The following is a 7,577-nucleotide window of genomic DNA, read 5'->3' on the forward strand; positions in this document are numbered from 1 at the left end:
AATGCAGAAAATTTCATCAAAATCGGAAAACAAATAATAAAGTTATTGAAGTTTGAAGTTTACCAATATAAAAAATAATAAAATAAAAAGTAATAAAAAAATTTGAATAAACCTAATTTCATATATAAATATAATAAAATGCAAAAGAACAAGTGGAGATGTGACATCATCAGCCCACCTAATGAATATTCATGATGACTGTTTTCACAAAATATTGCTTAACTTTAAAAGTCAATAACTTTGTTATTTGTTATCCGATTTTGATGAAATTTTTGGCATTTTGCTCAGTGTATTCTATTTTATTTATTAAGCTATAAATACTTTCAGCCCGGACCATCCCTTTAAGAACAACTGGTGATCCTTTCTTGTGGTAAATGATATTCACCATTAAATCTTCACTGGTGATTATTAAGCAAGTCAGAAAGTTTCACCGGTCCTTATTAAAGTTGCCCAATACTTACGAACAGCTTTATGAAACACCCACAAGGTTTCATGAAGACTTGTTAACATAACAGATGCAGAGTATCTATGACATAATTGCTATCACCCAATGAAATTCTAAGATTTCAGTAGCTTTAAACTGTTTCAGCCAATTTGTACGGTAACAAGTTTCATAAAACTGTCCAGCAACTGAAATATAAGGTGAAGTCACCCAATGCTTAACACCTATGTACTCGGGTAATTTCATTGAAGAATGCATTTGCTGTATTTTTCTATTTTGACGTGGGTGGGTATTAAAGACCTGTAGCAAGCAGTGCGGGTGGGTGTTTCATAAAGCTGTTCGCACAACTTTGCGCATGAATGGAACATGTTCTTAGGTCATAAATCAATTACATCGGGATATCACAAAGCATAAGAAAGGATTACCAGTCGTGCATAAAGCCATTTGTATCTTAAGAACAGCTTTGTGAAACACACACCAGGGGGGTGTTTCACAAAGATTTAAGTATGACCGAGATTCGCATTTAAATGCCTAGATGCGCGCAGTATATAAGGCCTGACAGTATTGGTCAAATCATGCCAAGACGATGCGTATTACTGTGTACTGATCAATAAGATTGTGCGTTGCACTTCATATACGCGTCGGCATTTATAGTGCGACCTGAGTCGTACTTAAATCTTTGTGAAACACCCCTCTGGGTTATCATAAATCCATATTATAAATGCAGACTCAAATGGTGAATCTACTATATAATATCACAGATATTGCCTGGCCATCTATTTTAAATGAATAACATTTCAACTCTCCTCCAACGCTATATATATTATTTTCCCCTCAAGAGAATATATTCCCTCAGTGCTGCTTGCTCCAAGCAAAATATAATCCCTTAGGAGGGGAATATATAACTCTGTCTGGGAAATAAACAAAAGTAATATTCACACTCTGGGGAAGAATATCAGTATAAGCCCACACTGAATACGTGTGAAAAATGTTCACATATACGTACACGTGGACGGAACTCTCATTCAGTGGCTAGCTCTAAGTGGTAAATTGCATTCATTAGCAATACAGGTAATGAGATCAATTTGAGGGCCTCTCCATCCTAAGGAATACATAAATGGCTGACCTGGAGCCAGGCCAGCTCGTTGGTAACCAATAATGAGAATAATCGGAACGACTTCCTGCCACAAAGATTCCAGCCCCAGTCAGACATAGTGGGACTCAGAGCTCGGCAACATCATGGCCCATGTCACAAGGAGGCGCGATAGCTCAGTCGGTAGAGCGGGGGATTCGTATTCCGGTGACCAGGGTTCGATTCCCAATTGGTGCGCTAGTGCCCTTTGGTAAGGCATTAATCCTCTGTACCAGGTCCTTCGGAGAGGACCTTAAGCCGTCGGTCCTCTGGTTGCTTGTTTACAAACATTCAGGTAAAAAATCCCCACCAATCCATCCCCCCCAAAAAGTCCAGTTTAACTTTATTTCCCCTTGTCCATCTCTTTACTAATATTATGCGATGCTGAAAATGTAAATATTTTGTTTTCATTGCTTTTGGTGTGTATGTATCTTTACTCTGTTCTTTTGCAATGCTTTAATGGAGGAGATTATTTTAGTTATCATTCCCAGATAGCTATGAATGATTTGATCTAATACGAATTGCGAGTAACAGGAATACCTCACATTGGTTGAATGATTTTATCATACTATTGAGATGATAGATGATGCTGCACTCAACCCAGGTGAGGTGAATGGGTACCCGTTAGGAAAAAATTCCTTGACTGCTTGAGTGCCTAGGAAGCCCTGCTAAAGCGAGGGTAATAATAACATTATCATGATAAGTAGGGCCCACGGGGAAGACATTTTTCAGAACCAAAGTGGCTACCCTGGGTAAAAATGACATTGTTGTTATTCTTATTATTATATTTCGCAGATGATGTATAACCCCTCATGATATCAAGACAATTTTTTTTTGTTTCAGATAATGAACCTTGTAAAAAAAAGTGAAATATGTGAGATACGACATTTATCCCTCTTACTGATTTCCAACCCCAAAAATTGAAAATATTATTGATTGATTTCAAACATGCCCCCTTCCCTTCCCCTCATATGCTGGCCACAGCTGAAGTATAAGATGTTGGAGTATTATTTGAATACTAGTCACAGGGAAAAAATTGAAATATGTGGGATACAACATTTATCCCTCTTACTGATATCCCACCCCAAAATGGAAAATATCAATTGATATCAAACATGCCCCCCTCCCTTTCCCTCATATGTTGGCCAAAGCTGAAGTATAAGATATTCGAGTATTATTTGAATACTATTCACAGGGAATTATATAAACATCATAGTTTTTTTTTAAATAGCGCTTTTTGCCTGAGGATACAAAGCGCTGCTATTATTACCCCAGCTTTAGCTCGAGCTACTATCACCGGCGCTCGGTGCATTCAAGGAATTAATCCTGCCGGGTACCCATTCACCCCACCTGGGTTGAGTACGGCACAGTGTGGATGAATTTCTTGCTGAAGGAAAGCATGCCATGGCTTGGATTCGAACCCACGACCCTCTGTTTGAAAGGCGAGTCAGAACCACTAGATCGAGTTGTGCCCATATTTCACCTTGCTGAGAAATTTCGGTTACACTTCGTAATTCCGAAGCTTCGTAATTCCGAAGGTTCTTTATTCCGAAGGTTCGTAATTCCGAAACACGTAAATTGCCTATACCTCGATGTTCGTTAATCCGAAAACGAAAAGGGGTTCGTTAATCCGAACATTTGTGGCGTAATTCCGACGATTCGTTATTCCGAAGGTTCGATAATCCGAAAACGAAATAAGGTTCGTTGTTCCGAAGGTTCGTTAATCCGAAAACGAAATAAGGTTCGTTGTTCCGAAGGTTCGTTAATCCGAAAACGAAATAAGGTTCGTTGTTCCGAAGGTTCGTTAATCCGAAAACGAAATAAGGTTCGTTGTTCCGAAGGTTCGTTAATCCGAAAACGAAAAAAGGTTCGTTGTTCCGAAGGTTCGTTGATCCGAAAACGAAATAAGGTTCGTTTTTCCGAAGGTTCGTTAATCCGAAAACGAAATAAGGTTCGTTTTTCCGAAGGTTCGTTAATCCGAAAACGAAATAAGGTTCGTTAATCCGAAAACAAAATAAGGTTCGTTAATCCGAAAAATGAAAACCGGGAAAGCAGAGGCAGAGGCAAGGGGAGGGGGGCGGGGGACACTTTGCCGTTCAATTATTATGAGGATGGGAAGGCAAGGGCGGCCGAACGAATTTTCGTTGGGGGTAAAGCCAAAAAATGAAACTCATACGTCAAAATGGGCACTTTGGTGATATTTTCACCTTAAGATTATCATCTGCTTGAAGTCATTGTGTGTTTGATAGTGATTAAGTAGAGAAAAACTTTTTTGAAGTGACTTCTTATTATGGCAAAATGTATATTTAGGCTTTATTTTTCGGGAGAGAGTATAATGAGCGAGCGGCTTGGTAAAACAAATTCAAAGGTGAAGTTGTATAACGTTTTTTGTGGTCAATTATTCTTAAAATGGTATTATTGCGAGGTGTTGCGAGCGTGAATCACAAGCTAAAACTTTAGGTTATTTCAATAAAAAATGAAAATTAGTTTTTAAAAATCCGAACAGATTTCTGCTGTCATTAAAAAGATGTGCATCTAACTAAAGAATTAACACGAGCGCAAAACGCGAGCTTAAACATACTGACCAGAAAAGGAACCTGTTAAAGAAAGCATTTAGTGACCTTTTTAGGATGCATATTTCACCAATCGAATGAGAGTGCGAAGCGCAAGCTGAAAATTTTCAATATTCCAGCCTGAAAACTTAACTTAACTTGTATACTTTAAAAAGAGTATTTTATTTCGAAAAAACGTGAAAAACGGCATATTTATTTTTGAAAAAGGAACTTTCCCATTTTGGAAAATATTAATTCCCATGTTTTTTATTTCATTTTTGATGCCCCCTGCCTCCCTCCCGACCTGATCTAAAGGGGACATTTTAAGAACTTTTTGCAGTTAGCCATGAAGACGATGCGTGTTTTAACCAATGGCGGCGGAACGTATTTTTTTTTTTGGGGGGGGGCAAAGCAAAAAAAAAAGGGGCCAATAGGGGCAATTAGGTGCAAACGGATATTTTCACCATTAGATTATCATCTGTGTAAAGAGGTTGTGTGTTTTGTAGTAACTAAATTGAGCACAATTTTTTAAGTGATCACTAAAGTTATATATTTACGTTTCATTTCTGCGAGCGTAGAGAGCAAGCGGTTTTGGGGAAAAAGTCAAATCTGAAGATGTAAAATTCACCTTTTTGGTCAATTACTGTTAAAAGGGCATCCTTGTGAGATGTTGCGAGCGAATCACGTGCTCAAACTTTTGGAAATTTCATGTGGGCCTAGAATGATAATATTGATATAGATATTATTTACCCAGGGAAGCCACTTCAGTTCTGAAAACTATTCTCCCAGCTATTATTATTTTTTTTTGTACAAGAATGCTTATAAAAATGTCCAGTTTTCAGGTTGGAAAATCGGAAAAATTTGGCTCACGTTTCTCGCTCGCATCAAGTATTGTTTATTGAGGAACTCATTCTATTCCTGGTTACAAAAAAGAAGTATGAAATGTCCAGTTTTCAGGTTGGAATATCACAAATTTTAAGCTTGCGGTTCGCGCTCTCATTATTTAGTTCGTAAGATATATATTCTATTCATGAGTCACTAAATGCAGTCTTAAAAAGATTACTTTCTGAAGCCTGTTGCATAAAACTTTTTCATTTTTTACCTGAGAAAACTCTGGTAAAAAATGAAAACTAAGGTTAGTCTGATTTCCGCCACTGACTTTAGCACAGGGCAAAAACTGTAAAAACAACCTGAGTTTTCTCAGGTAAAAAGTTTCATGCAACGGGCCCCAGGTCAGTATATAAACAAATTACAGCTCGCCCTCGCATTAATTCTTTAGAAAGATACACATCTTTCTCACGATTACAAAAAATGCTCCGAATGCTCACTTCACGTCTTGTTACATCAAATGTCTAGTAGTTTGAGCTTGTGATTCGCTTTCAACATCTCACAAGGATCATTATTAGTATTATTTTTATTACCAGCAGAAGCTGTTATTAAAAATGACATCCCCTCCAATACAAATCCTATTATCTAGAGGTTGCTCGCACGCTTCCAACACACTTGATCCCCTGCATCTTTAATTAAACCATTTGCTTATAGGCAGCAATTGCTCAGATAAAATCGAAATTAGCCTATGCTTGATCAGGGCGCCTATATTCTTAATGAAATACATGCTTTGGCCCCAACACACGCATGTATAATCGATCGTTATTACTATCATTGCATAATATCGTGTAATCTTGTAATGACAACATCGTTTTTGTTACCAAAATGAATTATTTTCATTTTCGGAAATACGAACCTTATTTAATTTTCGGATTAACGAACCTTATTTCGTTTTCGGATTAACGAACCTTATTTCGTTTTCGGATTAACGAACCTTCCGAATTACGAATCTTATTTCGTTTTCGGATTAACGAACCTTCGGAATTACGAACCTTATTTTGTTTTCGGATTAACGAACCTTCGGAATTACGAACCTTATTTCGTTTTCGGATTAACGAACCTTCGGAATTACGAACCTTATTTCGTTTTCGGATTGACGAACCTTCGGAATTACGAACCTTCGGAATTACGAACCTTCGGAAATACGAACCTTCGGAATAACCGAACCTTCGGAATTACGAAGCTTCGGAATTACGAATGTATGCGGAAATTTCAGGTGACAACAATGAAATGTCAAATATGCAATACTGAGCGGACATATTTCGCACTAAGAGCTGTGCTTGTAGGGAAAATCATATGAGAGACGGTCAAGGAATCGACCAGGGCTCTGTTGTACAGAGTTACGATTGATACAATTACTCGCCACTATGGACGGCCAGCAACGTCAACATATCTTATGCATGTTTGTTCAAAATATTTTCTAGCTATGATGTATATTCACGCAATCATTGCTTTCTTGAAAATTCACTGCGCTTCTCTTTTCATAAAAAGGACATTGTACAAATTTTTCTTAGAAAAAAATATGACACAAATGGATTTCCATAGAGTTACGATTGATCGGATCATTCGTGACTCTTTGTACAACAGGGCCCTGATATACATAGTACATACCATGTCCACTTCTTCCTGTTCATCCTCGTTCAAGGTTGAATGTTTCTCTAAAGAAAACAAAACAATGATGAAACAATAGATAAATAATAACATGTTGAAGGTTTGTGGGATGTTGCAAGGAACATGAAATTGATATCTGGGGCCGTTGCAGAAAGAGTTTCAATCAAACGCATCTCTAAAAATCGTGCGCAACTTCATTTTCAACCAATCAACAGCGCGCAATTTGGACTTGCGATTGATTTTTTGACTTGCGTTTAAACGCAACTCTTTCCGCAATATCAATTGAAGGTCATGAATTTTGTTGCAAATTTACAATCGATTGATGGTCTGCTTCTTGCATCAACAAATATAAAATCCTATTGCTTTAGTTAAAATTGATGATTGATCCATCACTTGTAAATTTGCATCGAAACTTGTAAATTTGCATCAAAATTTGTAATCGACTGCACACATTTTTTTGTAACTCCCCCAATAGCAACAATAAAATTTAAGCAATAATATTGAGAATGAAAAGCAAATGCTGATAACGACAATAATGACATAAAATTTCAATGATTATCACTTGCTATGATTAATTTTAAAATTTTCAATCAACCAGGGGTGGGAGGGGACCTTGTCAGTATAATGTTAATTTTAATGATACAGTTCTGAAAGTTTTGATTTGAAATGCCAGTGGAAAATAAGTTTCTATTTAACCGAGACCAAACCATTTTGAATCTTGTACATATACACGTATTTCACGTATATACAATTAACGATTCTGCAATTTCTTTTATCTATCTTATTAGAAGTTCATATGCAATCAATACAATGAATATGAAAGAGAAGGGAATAAAACGTCAGATTATCAAATGAACAGGTAAACTGATTTTCAATTTACTGAAAATAGTGTCACTTTATGGGATATGGGATAAGCGCTTGTATATGATGACAGAGATCAAAAACTCTTTAG

Source organism: Lytechinus variegatus, chromosome 12 (genome assembly GCF_018143015.1).
Source record: "Lytechinus variegatus isolate NC3 chromosome 12, Lvar_3.0, whole genome shotgun sequence".
Lineage (NCBI taxonomy): Eukaryota > Metazoa > Echinodermata > Echinoidea > Temnopleuroida > Toxopneustidae > Lytechinus > Lytechinus variegatus.